We start from the raw sequence: 20,930 nt of genomic DNA, 5'->3' as shown, positions 1-20,930 counted from the left end.
TACAGGCGGTTTTGTCTGTGTTTTCTTCCTAGGGGGCGCTAGAGCACAATTTCAGAATTTTGGGGTTTGGTTTTTTGATTAGATCGCAATTTTTGCCAGTCCTGATGTGTGTGTCCAATTTGGTGAGTTTTGAAGCATGTTAAGGGGGTCAAATTACAGCGGTATAATAATAAAACGCAAGAAATACAATAGGGTCCTCTGTCCCAAAGGGACTCGGTCCCTAAATATGGCAGTGCCATGTTGGCATTTTTTTCCATAACTTGAGTTGATTTATTTTGGAAAACCTTGTTACATTGTTTAATGCATCCAGCGGGGCATCACAACAAAATTAGGTATAATAATGTGTTAATTCCACGACTGTGTATATTGGTATCGGTTGACATCGGAATCGGTAATTAAGAGTTGGACAATATCGGAATATCGGCAAAAACGCCATTATCGGACATCTCTATTGTCGAGTGATCCCAAGGATTATCCGTTGGTCGCATTCCCAGAAATATCATTCTACACAACAAAACAGATGCAAGTTTGGAAAAGCACAGAGACCTAGAACTTATTTTTGTGTGGCTGGGTCAAGGACTTGACTCTCTATGGACTGGACTTATGTTAGATCCACTATGGACTGGACTCTCACAATATTATGCTAGATCAACTCAACGTCCATTGCACCAGTCGCCCGGGGGTCAAGGTTTCTCATTGTCATCCCATTGGGTTGAGTTTTTTCTTGCCCTGATGTGGGATCTGAGCCGAGGATGTCGTTGTGGCTTGTGCAGCCCTTTGAGACACTTGTGATTTAAGGCTATATAAGTAAACATTGATTGATTGATTGAAGTAAGATGGTATCAAGATATTCTCAAATAATTTCTGTATCGTTTTTGCTTGGGTAAGGTTGCATTTCGTGATTCAACGTGACGTCTTACGAGGATGGTTTGGTGCAGATGGTTGAGCAGCCATGCAACTTAAGGGTTACAGGTTTGATTCCAGCCTCTGCCATCCTACTCACGACCGTTGCTGATGGCGCTTTGGGTATCATTCCAGGTATATTAAAGTCCTATAGCCTTGAGTCACTGTTTTTTTTTTTTATTTCCCCATTATGTTAACTCCTTATAAAGATAATCCGTGACCCCACTGAAGACCTGGCTGTTTGTGAAAGAAGACGAAGAAGTGATCAAAGGTCACTGTACTGGCTGGGTAAGTTTCAGCAATGTTACATTGTTATTGTTGCACGCGTTGTTGCCAGTACGTGTGGTTTTCGCCGTCTTTATCAAAATAGAACTATATATATATATATATATATATATATATATATATATATATATATATATATATATATGTCAACATTGTGTATGTGATGAAAGCTACATTTATGATTGCTACTTTTAGTAAAAGCTTAAAACTCTTTTAGGTTTAGCTGACATTTGCTTTCTTTTATTTAGACTTCCTGAATTGGTGGTTTACGAAACACTCATAGCCCAAAAAAGTTTTAAGAGTTTCAAGATAAAATACAAATAATATCAATATAATATTTTAATGGGAAATACTAAACGTTAAAAATATATCAAACAAACCTTTAACAAAGTGATCACTGCAAACATGTACGTTTGCTTTGTAAAATCTTTCACTCCTTCGCCCTTCTTGATTATAGATTATTAATTATCATATATTGACTATACAATATCCTACCCTAATACCCTACTGTGCAATATTACCCTTTGAATGCAATACACCCGACACTGATTGTTATCACTCCGGTACTCTTGTCTTGTTCTGTATTTTGTATATTCTTTTGTATATTGTACAGGATTGCTTATTATTCTTATTGGATAGTAGTCTATTTATTTCAATTCTTAGTTTTATCTTTATTACTTCTTGTGTAATTTATTTTTATCCCATATTTGCTCCCACTACCGCACCTTAAATTGGAGTCCTTAATCTCGTTATATGCAAATATAATGAAAATAAAGTCCATTCTATTCTATTCTATTACCTCTCGACAAACTCTGAAGACACGTTTACTCTTTACGCGATTTGAACGGTTCCAACAGCCTAAAACAACGCATTGTTCTTCAAGAACGGCAAAATACTGCTCAGAACGCTTTGACAACAGACACTAGCTTGACCACCACTTTGAGCCTCGCGTATTTATTGAGCCGGACGTGACGTTAGGTGATCACAACCTATATAAAATGCTGAACTAGGTGTGTTGCAGGAAACTACAAAAACCACACCCTATCATGCTTACAAACTACAACGGGACAAGTATCTTCTGTATTTGGAGTACCTCCTAACATATGGCTGCTGGTAGGCATACTAATTTTATCCAAAAAGAGACAAAGCAGTTGAGAACCACTGTTCTATGTAGGAGTGCATACTAATTATTGGGCTGATATTAGAAATTATGATTAAGGGGTTAGTGCGTCTGCCTCACAATACGAAGGTCCTGAGTAGTCCTGGGTTCAATCCCAGGCTCGGGATCTTTCTGTGTGGAGTTTGCATGTCCTCCCCGTGACTGCGTGGGTTCCCTCCGGGTACTCCGGCTTCCTCCCACTTCCAACGACATGCACCTGGGGATAGGTTGATTGGCAACACTAAATTGGCCCTAGTGTGTGAATGTTGTCCGTCTATCTGTGTTGGCCCTGCGATGAGGTGGCGACTTGTCCAGGGTGTACCCCGCCTTCCGCCCGATTGTAGCTGAGATAGGCTCCAGCGCCCCCCGTGACCCCAAAGGGAATAAGCGGTGGAAAATGGATGGATGGATGGAGTCACAAATATCTTAAAAAGAAGGTCTCATAACCAATAATGTAAAAGAAGATTATTTATACTGTGCTGTACATGGGTTAGGGCAGGGGTCGGCAACCCGCGGCTTCGAAGCCGCATGCGGCTCTTTGATCACTCTGATGCGGCTTACTTGCTGAACCCCCCAATTTTCCCGTGAGACTTCCGGATTTCAGTGCCTCTCGTAGAAAACTCCCGGGATTAATATTCACCGATTTTCACCCTTACGGCTATAATAAGGGCGTACCATGATGGTACAACATTTGGCGCCCTCTACAATCTGTATCAACAGAGTGCCAACCCAACACTTGTTAAACAATATACATCTTGTACTTGCACACGTACGTGACAGCAAGGCATATGTTTTTGATAATATATAGGAATCGATGCTATTGCATAGTTTGCTTTTTTGATCGTATCTGCTTTTAGCGGTAATATCTAGGCCCCTTGCCTACTCGGACAGTTTGCACACTGTTTGCTGCACGGGAGCCTTATTGGATTGGTTGACCACGACTTTGTTCACTGGAAGTAAATATCTCAGAAAAAGTGACTGAAATACAACCTGTTATGTTATGATCTTCTAGGCAAGGGCATTACCACACAGGTTACACTGACGGTGGTCATATAAAACAACTTTAACACTCTTACTAATAATGTGCCACACTTTGAACCAAAACCAAACAAGAATGACAAACACATTTCGGGAGAACATCTGCACCTTAACACAACATAAACACAACAGAACAAACACCCAGAATCCCATGCAGCCCTGACTCTTCCGAGCTACATTATACACCCCTGCTACCACCAAATCCCGCCCCCACCCCAACCCTGCTCCCTCACACATCAATCCCCCCCTCTGTGCGTCGGTTGAGGTGGGCGGGGTTTGGTAGCGGGGGGTGTATAATGTATCCCGGAAGAGTTAGGGCTGCATGGGATTCTGGGTATTTGTCCTGTTGTGTTTATGTTGTGTTACGGTGCAGATGTTCTCCCGAAATATGTTTGTCATTCTTGTTTGGTGTGGGTTCACAGTGTGGTGCATTATTAGTAAGAGTGTTAAAGTTTGTTTTTTTTATACCGCCACCGTCAGTGTGAACTGTGTGGTTGTTGACCAAGTATGCCATGCTGTTACCTACGTGAGCAAAAGCGGAAGCCCCATACAACGTATGGCTGATCAGGCACGCTGACTGTAGGGGGTGCTATATGCTGAACCATCACGGCACGCATGACGCTGACAAGCGCCATTAAATAAAAACTTGCGTGCCGCACCAGATTTCAAATTCTACAAAAGGGTGTGGGCAGCGTGTCTGAGACCCCTGGTTATACATAGCACAAAGCAACAAAAAAAAAACTTCGTTTGCAGTGTTATTTCATTAAAAATTTCAAAAATTTTTTGCGGCTCCCATTGTTTTCTATAATTTGTGAAACTGGTCAAAATGGCTCTTTGACTGGTAAAGGTTGCCGACCCCTGGGTTAGGGTGAACAAATCAAGCACTCCTACCCCATATGCGGTCTTTACTACACATGAACACACAAACAAATATAGCGTCAGTCATGCGGCACTTGTTTTTTTTATTCCGACAGAGGAAAACATCTCGGGTGTCACCCGCACCAAATGTCATGCAAACAGTCTGTGAGAAAGAACAAAAAACAGCTTTGGCACTTCAAACCTTACAAGCCACCGCAAATAATCCAGTGAAGATGTCTACGCCAACGAAGAAGCAGACCAAAGTCAGCTGCAAAAACGTCTGTTGGCCCTTTCCACCACCAATGGACTGGAAAAATGCAAAAAGCCTGCCACAGACGACCGCAGAGTTAATGAGATCTACACTTTCCTCATAGGAAATTAAATGATGGCGCTAGAAAACTTAGCAAGCCTCGGATTTCACCGCTCAGGTGGCCATGGAGGGGGGGAGACGCCAAGCCACTCTCCTTCATTTGAGTTCCACAGCCAACTTATGCGTGTTCGCCCCAACAGGCTAAACGGTCAACCATGGACACCAAGATGTGACAGGAAAGCATCCAGACACACTGGATTGCTTCCTCCAGCAGCAAGACGCCAGTGCGAACAGCCCATAGATACAACTATACACCCGAACCAGTGACAGCTGGGATATCAGAGATGCATAAGACCCTGCCCCCTGCCATCGCTCAAGACATTGGACCCAGTGGGCAGCAGACCACCTGGAGCCACGGTTTGCACTTCTGAGCCGTTGCTACTTTTTGGTTGTATGTTTGCTAGAAAATTTGCCGTGATTGCTACACCTCTGCACACACTGATTAATCAAAATCATGACATAAGCTTGGGCAGTACGGTGAGGGAGTGCTTAGTACTCGTGCCTCACAGCGAGAAGGTCCTGGGTGTGGTTCCTGGGCTCGCGGTCTTTCAGTGTGGGGTTTGAATGTTTGAATGTTCTCCCTGTGACTGCGTAGGTTCTCTCGGGGTACTCCGGCTTTCTCCCACCAACAAAAAACATGCACCTGAGTATAGGCTGATTGGCCCTTGTGTGTGATTGTTGTCTGTCTATTTGTGTTGGCCATGCGATGAGGTGGCGACTTGTTCAGGGTGTACGCTGCCTTCCGCCCTAGTGCAGCTGGGATAGGCCCCAGCCCCCCGGCGACCCCGGGAGGGAAAAGCTGTAGAAAAATGGATGGATGGATGACATACGCTTCACTATTGATCTATTGTATGTACAGTCCTGGTCAAATGTTTACATACACTTGTAAAGAACATAATGTCATGGCTGTCTTGAGTTTCCAATAATATCTACAACTCTTATTTTTTTGTGATCGAGTGATTGGAGCACATCCCTTGGCAAGTTTCACTGCAATAAGGCGCTTTTGGTAGCCATCCACAAGCTTCTGGCAAGCTTCTGGTTGAGTTTTTGACCATTCCTCTTGACAAAATTGGTGCAGTCCAGCTAAATTTGTTGGTTTTCTGAAATGGTCTTGTTTCTTCAGCATTGTCCACACGTTTAAGTCGGGACTTTGGGAAGGCCATTCTAAAACCTTAATTCTAGCCTGATTTAGCCGTTCCTTTACCACTTTTGACGTGTGTTTGCAGTCATTGTCCTGTTGGAACACCCAACTGCGCCCAAGACCGAACCTACAGGTTGAGGATTTTAGGTTGTCCTGAAGAATTTGGAGGTAATCCTCTTTTTTCATTGTCCCATTTACTCTCTGTAAAGCACCAGTTCCATTGGCAGCAAAACAGGCCCAGAGCATAATACTACCACCACCATGCTTGACGGTAGGTATGGTGTTCCTGGAATTAAAGGCCTCACCTTTTCTCCTCCAAACATATTGCGGCCAAACAGCTCAATTTTTGTTTCATCTGATCACAGAACTTTCCTCCAGAAGGTCTTATCTTTGTCCATGTGATGTCAGATGAAACAAACAATGAGCTGTTTGGCCACAATACCCAGCAATATGTTTGGAGGAAAAAAGGTGAGGCCTTTAATCTCAGGAACACCAAAAACAGAGTTGTAGAAATTATTGGAAACTCAAGACAGCCATGACATTATGTTCTTCCCAAGTGTATGTAAACGTTTGACCACGACTGCATGTGGTGTTAGCTCTACCTCAGTACTACTGTCCTATTGGTTAGGACAGATCTCAACCTTTGAGTCTTTCTAACATCCAGTTCTGCACAAACTACAGTCAAATCTACAATTAAAAAATACTGAATGATGTATGTGATCGGTTATCAGTATCTCGTTATGTCTTGTGGAGCAGGAAGTTATCTGTATCGGCTTGAAAACAAATCACACATCCCTTGTTCTAAACCATAAGTGAGTATCTGTAGTTCATGTTCACACATGGATACTGGTTCGTCACGATTGGAATTCCAGCAGAACAAGTAGTACTTGGAAGTCAATTTTGCCAAAGGCAAAGCATACATGTTTTACATAAATGTCTAAGCTGTTCACATCCACTATGGGGCATCTTATGACTAGCTCTGATGTCTTAACCATTACAGTATTCAGTATTCTTTCTATGGTATTTTGGCTCAAGAATACGTTTCTCAGCATCATGCAGACTTTCTTGGCTACTTCTCTTTTCCAGGCCTGGTTGGATATCATGTCCCCTACGTCGAAGAGTGGAGGGGCTACGTTGACAGGAAGGGCAGGGAGAAAATGACTGACCGATGCCTGCTATCCCTTCGCCGGAAATCTACTCCGCCTCCTGCCCTTCCTGTGTAAACAAGCCCAAGCAAACAAACACCACTCCTATCTCCATCGACACATTATAATGAACTAACGGATCTGCTGCTCCATGTGTGTCCATGCAGTCATTACCATAGGAAGACACTGGGTCAGTCTCAAAAGAGGCCGACCAGATGCGGAGGCTCCATCTTGACAGACTGGTGCAAAAAAATGCATGCATTCCTTTTTACGATGGAAGGTATGCGAGGGGAAATTGCGGGGTTACAAAGAATCCTGTTTTTAAGTGCCATAATTGCAGAGCGAGCAAGCCGCCAGTCTGAAGCTACCAAACAGCTGCGCATTAAACAATCAATGATTACGTAAATCAACAGAGTGGTTTACCATTAACCAGCAGGTTTGTACAACCCGATTTCCACAGCGCTGGCTCATAGGGACGAGCACAATGGCGCCAAACAAAAGCACCAGTCAAAGCCTTTCACACTATGACATGTGAGACAAGCTCACAATGACATGGTGGCCCAACAACGTTATAAAAGAGTCATTATTGAAAAGGATATTATGAACTGTTTCAAGTGAAACTAAGGATTGGTTTACATGGCAGTGTTCTGATGAAAACTTGAAAGGACCTGCGAAAACACTAATATGCAATGCCACGCCGGTAGTTGGCGACGCCAGCGGGTGTCCTTACAACATACTTGCCAACCTTGAGACCTCCGATTTCGGGAGGTGGGGGGTTGGGGTGTGGGGGCGTGGTGGGTTGTGGTTGGGGGCGTAGTTAAGAGGGGAGGAGTATATTGACAGCTAGAATTCTCCAAGTCAAGTATTTCATACATACATACATACATACATACATACATACATACATACATATATATATATATATATATATATATATATATCGTATTTTCCGCACTATTAGCCGCACCTAAAAACCACAAATTTACTCAAAAGCTGACAGTGCGCCTTTTAACCCGGTGCGCTTTATATATGGATAAATATTAAGATTCATTTTCATAAAGTTTAGGTCTCGCAACTTCGGTAAACAGCCGCCATCTTTTTTCCCGGTAGAACAGGAAGCGCTTCTTCTTCTACGCAAGCAACCGCCAAGGTAAGCACCCGCCCCCATAGAACAGGAAGCGCTTCTTCTTCTACTGTAAGCAACCACCCGCCCGCGTAGAAGAAGAAAAAGCGCGCGGATATCACCGTACGTTTCATTTCCTTTGTGTGTTTACATCTGTAAAGACCACAAAATGGCTCCTACAAAGCGACAAGGATCCGGTTCATGAAAAGACGCAATCTCTCCATCCGCACACGGATTACTACCGTATTTCACAGCAACTGATATTCCTGTGAACCGCACTGTGGAACGGGAGCACGTCCGGTGAATATTCGCACCACAGGGAATGAGAAGTCATCCTTCACTGTGGTTCTAGCTTGCCATGCTAATGGCCAGAAACTTCCACCCATGGTGATATTCAAAAGGAAGACCTTGCCAAAAGAGACCTTTCCAGCCGGCGTCATCATAAAAGCTAACTCGAAGGGATGGATGAAGAAAAGATGAGCGAGTGGTTAAGGTAAGTTTAAGTTTACGCGAAGAGGCCGGGTGGCTTTTTTCACGCAGCTCTGTCCATGTTGATATACGTATGTTTGTGATTGCACATTTGCGTACATTTTGGGAGTGAACAGAGTTGTTAGAACGCTGGTTTTTAATATATTATTAAAGTTTGACTGACCTATCTGACTGTTTTTTTGACATTCCTTTAGCGCAGTTAGATGCGGCTTACAACACCGGGCGGCTTATAGGTGGACAAAGTTTTGAAATATGCCGTTCATTGAAGGCGCGGCTTTTAACCCAGGGCGCCTTATGGTGCGGAAAATACGGTACACATCCTGAAAGTATGCAAACAAAACTGTGTTTAGATAATTGATACTTCAAACTTGCATAAATAAATATTAAGGAATATAACATAACTTGGCTTCTGAGAGCTTCAAAATGTAATTAATAAAATGCTAAAGTTGTTGATAAACAAGCAATTATTTTAATAATTAAATATGGTCATTTTAAATGAACTATTATGATAATTTAAAATCAATTATTTCAAATATGTTTATTTTAATGTATAATTCTATGGCTGGATGTAATAAGGAGTCAGGAAAAAATACAAATAAAAATACAATTAATTTTGATGGTTTTTAGCAAAATATAGTAAAAATGTATTTAGTTTTTTTTTTTAATTAATAAATATATTTATTTTTAGGTAAGATAAACATAATAATACAATTTATCTCTAGTCTGGATGATTTAGTTCTTGTCACCCTGTTGTCCTCCCCTTGTGAAAAAAGGCTGTCCTCACTCGGTCCGCATGGAGCTGGAGGGGGCGTGGCTTCCAGCTACGGCTGAAAATCGGGAGATTTTCGGGAGAATATTTGTCCCGGGAGGTTTTCGGGAGAGGCGCTGAATTTCGGGAGTCTCCCGGAAAATTCGGGAGGGTTGGCAAGTATGCCATACAATTTTTGGTCAGACTTGTTCTATTTTTTCCCCAAAATATTGCAGATTTACATCCAAAACCATTCTTAAAATACCCTGCATTGACGAAGATGCACGTTTAAAAATGGAAATTTGCAAGCATAGTCACTGTGGCATCGGGCAAAGTAGGACAGCAGCTATCAATTATTTTAGTAATCGAGCAATCTATCATTTAGTTTATTCGTTTAATAGAATATAACACACTTTATAGCAAGGGTGTCAAACGTACACAGGTTTTATCCAGCCTGCGAGATGAGTTTGTTTACCATAATAATGAGCCGAAATTTTTGAATGAAAGAACCTGCTGTTCTAAATGTGTCCACTAGATGTCGCAATAGCAATTCTTTGTATCGTTGTAGATTATGCTACATATGGAAACCACATGTTAGTGCACTAGTCGAGGAAAATGAGCAAACTACATAAATAACATCCTGTAATTTGATTTTGATATTTGTTTATCTTGATAGATTGACAATGAACACCAATGAGTAGACTGATGAACATTATCACATAATGTATTCAGAAAGTATAAATAACGACAAATAAAGATAGAATATTATTAACCGCAACATGTAAGTGTAAAAAAAAAAAGAACATTATGATTTGAACATGTTCAGAATGTGCTTGTTCTATTTTTAAAAGGGAAACATTATCACAATTTCAGAAGGGTTAAAACCAGTAAAAATCAGTTCCCAGTGGCTTATTTTATTTCTCGAAGTTTTTTTCAAAATTTTACCCATCACGCAATATCCCTAAAAAAAGCTTCAAAAAGCTTAACCATCGTTATATACACCCGTCCATTTTCCTGTGACGTCACACAGTGATGCCAATACAAACAAACATGGCGGAAAGAACAGCAAGGTATAGCGACATTAGCTCGGATTCAGACTCGGATTTCAGCGGCTTAACACTGTCTGATAAGATAATTACTAACAACTATGAACTAGGTTTACAGCAAATGAAATACATTTGGCAACAACATGCACTTTGAGAGTGCAGACAGCCCATTTCAGGCGCGCTAAGAACATATATTTTTCCACAATTTCAGCACTCAGGTTAACCATACCTAAATAGACACAAAATACTGCAAGACTACCCGAATGTACTCGAATGATTGAAAAAAATAAATGTTTTTAAGCTAAATTATTGGTAAACACAGTTTATGTATAATAATTTACATACAACCGCGAGTAATGAATACAGTTTTCATCAATTAATATATTCTGTAGACATACCCTCATCCGCTCTCTTTTCCTGAAAGCTGATCTGTCCAGTTTTGGAGTTGATGTCAGCAGGCCAGGGAAGCGAGGGTCGATATTCTTCTCTTGATCATCTTCGGTGGCATAAGGGACGGTGTGAGCCAAGACATCCAGGGGGTTTAGCTCGCTCGTCTGCGGGAACAAACTGCCGCCATTGCTTGCCGTGCTACCGAGGTCCTTTGTCCCTGAATTGCTCACACACTCCGGCAGATTCAATGGGGGTCTGGCGGCAGATTTCTTTGACTTTATCGTTGGAAATGCATCTGCTTTGAGTGTCGCAGGATATCCACACATTCTTGCCATCTCTGTCGTAGCATAGCTTTCGTCGGTAAAGTGTGCGGAACAAACGACTGACCATTTCGTCGGCTTTCCCCACACCCTCGTATTTTGAACAAATTTCGTCCAATTTCTTGCCACTTTCGCATCTTTGGGCCACTGGTGCAACTTGAATCCGTCCCTGTTCGTGTTGTTACACCCTCCGACAGCACACCGACGAAAGTGAGAAAATGGCGGATTGCTTCCCGATGTGGCGTCACGTTGCGACGTCATCGCTCCGAGAGCAAATAATAGAAAGGCGTTTAATTCGCCAAAATTCACCCATTTAGAGTTCGGAAATCGGTTAAAAAAATATATGGTCTTTTTTTCTGCAACATCAAGGTATATATTGACGCTTACCGTACATAGGTCTGGTGATAATGTTCCCCTTTAAACAAAGAAAACAATCTGAAGTTGTCTTTATTTTTAAGTTATCGTGCCGTGATTTCGCCAGTCCGGCCCACTTGGGAGTAGATTTTGCTCCATGTGGGCCCCCATCTACAATGAGTTTGACACCCCTGCTTTATAGCCTTAATGTGTATTTCAGGGAAAATATAAACAAGGCTTTTTCTGCCTGCTATAACCTTTATTCTTTTCTTTCCTCTAATAAATGCACATTATGAACAATAAAATTGCACTTTTAACATGTGTGCATTAATTAAAAAAAATAAAAATCCGGTTCGCCGCCACACATATCATGGCAACCACAAACCACAGCACTCATGTGCGCTCTATTGCAGCAGCCGTTCAAAAAAAAAAAAAAACATGTCAGCGTATTTAAAGTTCTGGGTACTCTATGCCTTCCAAAATATTTAAGTTTTTTTTTATTAGTTACAGTCATCAAACGATTAATAGAAGCAAGAGAAAATAAATCAAACATTAATATAAGAATATAAATCTTTTTTTCCTATTGAATTAATCGTTGCAGCCCTAAACAAAAGTACATGCTGCATTAAAAATGTTAGCAAACAAGGAACAACGCTGTGGGCCGTCATTGTTGTTTTGAACGAGACTTCATTTAGAAGAACAGACAACCGTTTTCAGCGATCGAATCAAACTGTCTTAGTTGGCACGTATGTTAATTAGGGGTGTTACAGTACACAAAAAATTTGGTTCTGTACATACCTCGGTTTGGAGGTCACAGTTCGGTTAATTTTTGGTACAGTAAGAAAACAACAAAATATAAATTTTTGGGTTATTTATCTACCAAATTTGCAAAATCTTCCACCACAAATATTTTTCTTAGTGGAATATTTGATGTCAAGTAATCGGGAACCTTGGATAGGTCAATAATTCATAATAACATTGATTTTGATTCAATATTATGTTTTGATCAATGACAGTTTGAAAGAAAAAAAAACAGCTTTGTTTTATTAGTCAACATTGCAACTTTTTCTAAATTACATTTAACCTTTAAGCTTTTTTATTTCACTTTAGTTATGTTTTTCTTTATTTTAATAGTATTTTTAGAATGCGCCGTGGGCCTTTAAAACATTAGCTGTGGGCCGCAAATGGCTTCCGGGGCACACTTTTGACACCCCTGCTATAGATAATAAAAAATTTAATCTGATACATCTATGAATAAAAAGCAGAGCCTGGCGACGCATGCGCGTTTATCATCTGTTTTGTTTTTAACCCCTTCTTAACCCTGAACGTACATTGAAAATACACGCAACCCTAACTCAAAATGCCAGACATTTGAGGCATTTAAGAAACTCCGCCCTGACAGCTCCGCAAAAGAGGACGTATGGTCAGTCTATCATAGCCTGTTAGCTGCTAGCATGCCGTGTGTTGTGCATTGTTTACACAACGTGCGTTACGCTTCTTAATATGTCCGTGTGGAAACTTGTTCGGTATACCTCCAAAACCGAACCGGAACCCCCGTACCGAAACGGTTCAATACAAATACACGTACCGTTACACCCCTAATGTTAAGTATTTTAAATTGGATTATTTACTTTGCATGACAAATGTGCACAACTAACCTACAAAATGTAACTACATTGGCCGAGGTTGGAGTTGGCTCTCTTGGTTGCTTTGTTGGGTCTGCTCCACCCACCCCAGCAGACGATGGCGTGGAACACCGCAGAGGCCACCACAGTGTGTGTGGGTGTTGAAATCATGTTTTTGTTTGGTTGCTTGTCTATGCATGGTGCAATCGTGTGTGCGCAATGTATATTATTGGTTGCTTTGTTGGGTCTGCTCCACCCACCCCAGCAGACGATGTCGTGGAACACCGCAGAGGCCACCACAGTGTGTGTGGGTGTTGAAATGATGTTTTTGTTTGGTTGCTTGTCTGTGCATGGTGCAATCGTGTGTGCGCAATGTATATTATCGGTTGCTTTGTTGGGTCTGCTCCACCCACCCCAGCAGACGATGGCGTGGAACGCCGCAGAGGCCACCGCAGTGTGTGTGGGTGTTAAAATTATGTTTTTGTTTGGTTGCTTGTCTATGCATGGTGCAATTGTGTGCGCGCAATGTATATTATTGGTTGCTTTGTTGGGTCTGCTCCACCCACCCCAGCAGACGATGGCGTGGAACACCGCAGAGGCCACCACAGTGTGTGTGGGTGTTGAAATTATGTTTTTGTTTGGTTGCTTGTCTATGCATGGTGCAATCGTGTGCGCGCAATGTATATTATTGGTTGATTATTTTTTGTTTTTTTTACTTTTGTGGCTGTGTGTAGAAGTGGCAGTGCTAGAGTGGCAGCTGGTTGCATCAGCTCTTCTCTTTTAATGTCCTTTGTGTTCTTTGATGTTTCCCTCTTACACACATGTTTATGTGTGCTATGGCTATGAGGTTTTTTCCCCTTGGCCTCAGTCTGGACCCCCTCTCCAGGGGCCCAGGCTTAGACTGAATATTTTATTTTATTTATTAATTCATTATTTATTTTGCAAGGGGCGCCGGGAGTTGGCAGACCCGTCAGCGATCCTGTTCTGTCTCCCTGTAATGTTTGTCTGATCTTGAACGGGATTGTGCTGAAAATCTTAATTAATAAAGTATTTCTGATTCTGATTGCTGTGGGCCGCAATTGTCACGTAGCTTGTGACATACTCTGGTACCGAAACATTGAATACTTAACGCCAACATGAAAACGCTACACTTCTACTTGGATGGCTCCAAAAAGCTGTTATAAAAACGATATAGTTATTTCCGTTTAGTTTTTAGGGACCAAAATGCTGAATATGTGGAAACAATTGACAAAAACAAGTTAGTTTTTAACTAAAAGTGCATAAGCACGGTGTCATTTTAAATGACTTTGCTCCCGGAACCTAGTCTTTGTCTTAGTCTCGGTCTGTAGTCACCATGGCAGAATGTGAACACAATCAATTCATCCAAAGACATTTCATGGCTTCCGAGAGCGAGTCGGCAGCAGTTTCACATCCTCGGAGGCATTCATGGATAACAACTAACAGTTTATGTTGGTATTTCCTGGAATGTGAAGGGCCTGGACAGACACACACACACACACACACACACACTAACACAAACACACACACACACGGCCTGTAAGGAGCGCACAAACATGTTCATACACGGACGCCACAAATAACATCCTGAGAGGCTCTTTTTTTTTTTTTTTTTTTTACAGTTCTTTCTGCAAATTGTTAGCTGTGACCATGCAGAGATGGCAACAAAGAAGAAAAGGAAAACTTTCACCTTCAGGCGTTAAACACGTGTTGAGGTGGAGTAAAATCTCTCCTGACTATAAAAGTACAAACCTCAAAACCAGTGAAGTTGGCACGTTGTGTACATGGTAAATAAAAACAGAATACAATGATTTGCAAATCCTTTTCAACTTATATTCAATTAACTGGAAAACTTTGTTATTTTTTGCAAATATTAGCTCATTTGGAATTTTATGCTTGCAACATGTTTAAAAAAAGCTGGCACAAGCGGCAAAAAAGACTGAGAAAGTTGAGGAATGCCCATCAAACACTTACTTGGAACATCCCACAGGTGGACAGGCTAATTGGGAACGGGTGGGTGCCATGATTGGGTATAAAAGCAGCTTCCGTGAAATGCTCAGTCATTCACAAACAAGGACGGGGCGAGGGTCACCACTTTGTGAACAAATGCGTGAGCAAATTGTTGTACAGTTTAAGAACAACATTTCTCAGCGAGCTATTGCAAAGGAATTTAGGGATTTCACCATCTAAGGTCCGTAATATCATCAAAAGTTTCAGAGAATCTGGAGAAATCACTGCACGTAAGCGACGATATCACGGACCTTCGATCCCTCAGGCGGTACTGCATTAAAAAGCGACATCGGTGTGTAAAGGATATCACCACATGGGCTCAGGAACACTTCAGAAAGCCACTGTCAGTAACTAGTTTGTCGCTACATCTGTAAGTGCAAGTTAAAACTCTACTATGCAAAGCGAAAGCCATTTATCAACAACACCCAGAAACGCCGCCGGCTTCGCTTGGCCGGAGCTCATCTAAGATGGACTGATAAAAAATGAAAAAGTGTTCTGTGGTCTGACGAGTCCACATTTCAAATAGTTAGAAAGCCACTGTCAGTAACTACAGTTTGTCGCTACATCTTTAAGTGAAGTGAAGTGAATTATATTTATATAGCGCTTTTCTCTTTAGTGACTCAAAGCGCTTTACATAGTGAAACCCAATATCTAAGTTACATTTAAACCAGTGTGGGTGGCACTGGGAGCAGGTGGGTAAAGTGTCTTGCCCAAGGACACAACGGCAGTGACTAGGATGGCGGAAGCGGGGGTCGAACCTGCAACCCTCAAGTTGCTGGCACGGCCGCTCTACCAACCGAGCAATACCGCCCCACAAGTGCAAGTTAAAACTCTACTATGCAAAGCTAGAGCCATTTATCAACAACACCCAGAAACGCCGCCCGAGCTCATCGAAGATGGACTGATGAAAATTGGAAAAGTGTTCTGTGGTCTAACGAGTCCCCATTTCAGATTGTTTTTGGAAACTGTGGACATTGTGTCCTCCGGTCCAAAGAGGAAAAGAACCATCCGGATTGTTATAGGCGCAAAGTTCAAAAGTCAGCATCTGTGATGGTATGGGGGTGTATTAGTGTCCAAGGCATGGGTAACTTACACATCTGTGAAGGCACCATTAATGCTGAAAGGTACATACAGGTTTTGGAGCAACATAGGTTGCCATCCAAGCAACGGTATCATGGACGCCCCTGCTTATTTCAGCAATGTGCTGCTGCCATTAAATTCTAAGTTAATTATTATTTGCACAAAAAAAAAAAAAATTCTCAGTTCGAACATTAAATAGTCTATTCAATTGAATATAAGTTGAAAAGGATATGCAAATCATTGCATCCTGTTTTTATTTACCATTTACACAACGTGCCAACTTCACTGGCTGTGGGTTTTGTAAATAAACGGGCTCAGCTTGAGCCCAGCTCATCATTGACATCAATCACAGCATCCACTGTCATGTCACGAAGACCCCCCTCCCCCCGCCCCCATGCCTAGTTTGGACAAGAAAGGTCAAAGGTGACACTCTGGGAGCTGCCAAAACAAAGGAGGCCTCACACGATGACCACTGATAACATTGTCTGCTTGTGAAAAGGTGAAGCTGTGGAAGTACATCAGCTAATACTCATTGGTCAATAAACACATCACTCACTCCACATTCCATCGACAATTAGCTCGTTGCTGCTGAAGCTAAATGACGAAAGGTGTACAGTATATGGATGTTCCCATTCATCCAGGTTCATTGTATTCTCAGGGCACATCTGACCTATCCAAGTCCAAGACTAGATCTATGAGCATGAACTGATGAAGCCTACTATTCTAAGACAAACCAAACAGTCCAGTTGCGAACGTGCGATCAATGGAGTGCCCGAGGAACTAAATAATAAATATTTGTTATAGAAATAATGGTAGCTTGTGCTACCAGTATCTGTTTATCGAGTTAGCTCCTGATGCTAAAGCTAAATGAGGTAACTGATTAATGAAGTAATAGTAGCCAGAACAACTTGTATTTAAACGATAATAGTAGCACTGCTACTATTATTTCATCATTTAGCTTTGAGTTTGAGTTGAGTTTATTTCGAACATGCAAGCATACAACATGACACATCACAATTTCCAGTTTCTCTTTTCAACATGTTCAAAGAGGAGTAGGAAGAAGCAGAGCTTATTCTTTATGCGTTAGCATCAGGAGCTAACTAGATAAAGAGATATTTCTTTAGGTATTAGCTAACGATATAAATTTGATATTTATTTAGCTATTAGCTACTACGCTAACTAGACAAATTAGATAGTTATTTAGCAACCAGCTATTAAGCTAACTAGATAAATAGCTAACATTAACATATATCTATTTCCATCCATTTTCTACCGCTTGTCCCTTTTGGGGTCGCGGGGGGATGCTGGAGCCTATCTCAGCTGCATTCAGACAGAAGGCAGGGTACACCCTGGACAAGTCGCTACCTCACTCATCACAGGGCCCAACATTTTGATTTGTACAAATTTCAGAATGTGTTTGTCCTATTTTCAAACAAAACAACCTAAAGTTGTCTTTATTTTTAAGTTATCGCGCCGTGATTTTACCAGTCCGGCCCACTTGGGAGTGGATTTTTCTCAGTGTGTCTAATGTTAGTATAATGGTAGATACATTTAAAAAAATAGCTAGCTAACTTATTAACAGGGCAAAATTTAATATTCAAAATGCTTACCAAACCAATCAAAACTACAAACCACGTTTCCATATGAGTTGGGAAATTGTGTTAGATGTAAATATAAACGGAATACAATGATTTGCAAATCAATTTCAACCCATATTCAGTTGAATATGCTACAAAGACAACATATTTGATGTTCAAACTGATAAACATTTTTTTTTTTTGGCAAATAATCATTAACTTTAGAATTTGATGCCAGCAACACGTGACAAAGAAGTTGGGAAAGGTGGCAATAAATACTGATAAAGTTGAGGAATGCTCATCAAACACTTATTTGGAACATCCCACAGGAGAACAGGCAAATTGGGAACAGGTGGGTGCCATGATTGGGTATAAAAGTAGATTCCATGAAATGCTCAGTCATTCACAAACAAGGATGGGGCGAGGGTCACCACTTTGTCAACAAATGCATGAGCAAATTGTTGAACAGTTTAAGAAAAACCTTTCTCAACCAGCTATTGCAAGGAATTTAGGGATTTCACCATCTACGGTCCGTAATATCATCAAAGGGTTCAGAGAATCTGGAGAAATCACTGTACGTAAGCAGCTAAGCCCGTGACCTTCGATCCCTCAGGATGTCTGCATCAACAAGCGACATCAGTGTGTAAAAGATATCACCACATGGGCTCAGGAACACTTCAAAAACCCACTGTCAGTAACTACAGTTGGTCGCTACATCTGTAAGTGCAAGTTAAAACTCTCCTATGCAAGGCGAAAACCGTTGATCAACAACACCCAGAAACACCGTCGGCTTCGCTGGGCCTGAGCTCATCAAAGATGGACTGATGCAAAGTGGAAAAGTGTTCTGTGGTCTGACGAGTCCACATTTCAAATTGTTTTTGGAAACTGTGGACGTCGTGTCCTCCGGAACAAAGAGGAAAAGAACCATCCGGATTGTTATAGGCGCAAAGTTCAAAAGCCAGCATATGTGATGGTATGGGGGTGTATTAGTGCCCAAGACATGGGTAACTTACACATCTGTGAAGGCACCATTAATGCTGAAAGGTACATACAGGTTTTGGAGCAACATATGTTGCCATCCAAGCAACGTTACCATGGACGCCCCTGCTTATTTCAGCAAGACAATGCCAAGCCACGTGTTACATCAACATGGCTTCATAGTAAAAGAGTGCGGGTACTAGACTGGCCTGCCTGTAGTCCAGACCTGTCTCCCATTGAAAATGTGTGGCGCATTATAAAGCCTTAAAATACCACAACGGAGACCCCTGGACTGTTGAACCACTTAAGCTGCACATCAAGCAAGAATGGGAAATAATTCCACCTGAGAAGCTTCAAAAATGTGTCTCCTCAGTTCCCAAATATTTACTGAGTGTTGTTAAAAGGAAAGGCCATGTAACACAGTGGTGAACATGCCCTTTCCCAACTACTTTGGCACGTGCTGCAGCCATGAAATTCTAAATTAATTATTATTTGCAAAAAAATGAATAAAGTTTATGAGTTTGAACATCAAATATCTTGTCTTTGTAGTGCATTCAATTGAATATGGGTTGAAAATGATTTGCAAATCATTGTATTCCGTTTATATTTACAAATTCCCAACTCATATGGAAACGGGGTTTGTACTATTATTATACACAGTAAATCTACATGTTATTGAATTGATGTCAACGTATTTTTTTTTGTTTTGTTTCGATATGAACATGTGTATTAGGGGTAATTTCTACTTATTTCAAACAAAAATGCGTTTTTAGGAGAGTGTACGTTAATAGCATATATTCAATAATGCTTAAATTAAAGGACTATGGCGACAATGGCCTCCATCAGGCATTAGCTGATTGCAATGGGATGTATTGATGTGCCATGACAAGCATTAAGCACACAGCAGGGCGGGCGCAAGTAGCAGGGGAACAATAAGTAGCTCCCACACAAAAGCATCAGCTGCCATGCACACCGTGGGCCCCCCTGGGGGCACCAGAACATGACGTCATAACACGTAATACGGTTTTTAAAAAATGAACACTGCTGGTGTTAATAGCGGGCACGCTTACCTTTCATGTCATTCAAAAAAAATTAAAAGCCGGTCCACGTTGAGGCCCCCCAGCAGATTGACAAAGGAGAAGGAGGGGGCTGAGGAGGTCCACGCATCCCACGGTCACAATACAAACCAAAAAAATAAAAGTGGGTTTCTTTCGGAAGATATTTCAGTGTATATCCCGCAAAAAAAAAACACACAGCACGACTCAATATTAAGGCAGGCGCGAAAGTGCGTGTGTGTGCGCACGTCTATGTATACCTACTGCAGGGTGCTAGCTCACACGGACACGCCCTCCTCTCGCGCACGGAGCGTCTTAAAGGAACAGGAGCAACACCGGAAGTTACATTAATGTTTAAAAAAAAAAAAACACCGGAAGTGACATTAATGTTTAAAAAAAAAGAGAGATAGTCATGTTGCAGTGATGTGAGTTTTAAAAATAGCGACGTTTAAGTATTGTAGCGGCTGGCTCCGGGGTGTTATGTTAGACAATGGCTTTGGCTGGGGGGCGGGACTTCCGGGGGAGATAGGGAAGTGACGTTGTTGATTGGAAGTAAGGGTTCGAGTTTTGCCGGGAAAAGGAGGGAGACGCACATTGGAGCTGTTTGTGTGGTTGAATTACACTTTTTACAATAAAGACAAGACAAACAAAGAAGTCGTATGAGCCTACATTCCTGGGATTATTACAGTATGTTGTGTGGTATTTATGCATCAAGTTAGGTGTTTTCTCGAGCTTTTTAGTTTATTAAGATCTAGATTAGCTGCGGCTGTTCTTCCTAGGGTCCAACAAAAATATAAGTGCAAAAAGGAAAAAAAGAAAAAAACATAAAAACAAATCATCCAACAACTAAAAAAAACAACAACATACTAAATCAGTAATAAGTGATTTCAAAATAAAACATAACATTGTGACCTTTAAGCGTCACATTAAACATATATTCTCTCTTATCTAAAAAAATATAAAATAAATGGTTAACATACAGTGCATTTATATGTATTAATTTACACGGGAATATATTATCTTCTATTTTATATACAAGAGGTGTCTAAACTTCGGCCACAGAAAAAAAACTAGCAAGCTGAGGCCATTTTGATATTTTTTATTTTCAAAACCATTACAATAGATTTTTTTTAAACCCTTAAGGCTCCTCTTAAATTTGGTCCCGGGGACCCAGAAGGGTCTCAGTCAATAAACATGTTTTAAAAAAGTCATATACTA

The 20,930-nt window shown here is 41.2% G+C and overlaps 1 protein-coding gene across 2 annotated transcripts in view; it reads right to left on the bottom strand.

Annotated features, from left to right (window-relative positions):
- Positions 1–20,039, bottom strand: part of LOC133615555 (cdc42 effector protein 4-like) — a 54,175-nt gene extending 34,136 nt beyond the window's left edge. The window contains exon 1 of one of the 2 annotated variants that reach the window (XM_061974229.2): positions 19,728–20,039. The gene's annotated coding sequence lies outside the window, so the exon portion shown is untranslated. Of the gene's footprint in view, positions 1–7,073; positions 7,244–19,727 lie in introns of those variants that run through there. The other variant, XM_061974230.2, reaches the window with a different exon arrangement.
- Between the last annotated feature and the right edge of the window lie 891 nt (positions 20,040–20,930).

The sequence above is a fragment of the Nerophis lumbriciformis genome, linkage group LG22 (assembly GCF_033978685.3).
Source record: "Nerophis lumbriciformis linkage group LG22, RoL_Nlum_v2.1, whole genome shotgun sequence".
NCBI classification, from domain to species: Eukaryota; Metazoa; Chordata; class Actinopteri; order Syngnathiformes; family Syngnathidae; genus Nerophis; species Nerophis lumbriciformis.
The sequence above is the reverse complement of the archived record's forward strand: the minus strand, read 5'-3'. Positions and strand labels throughout refer to the sequence as shown.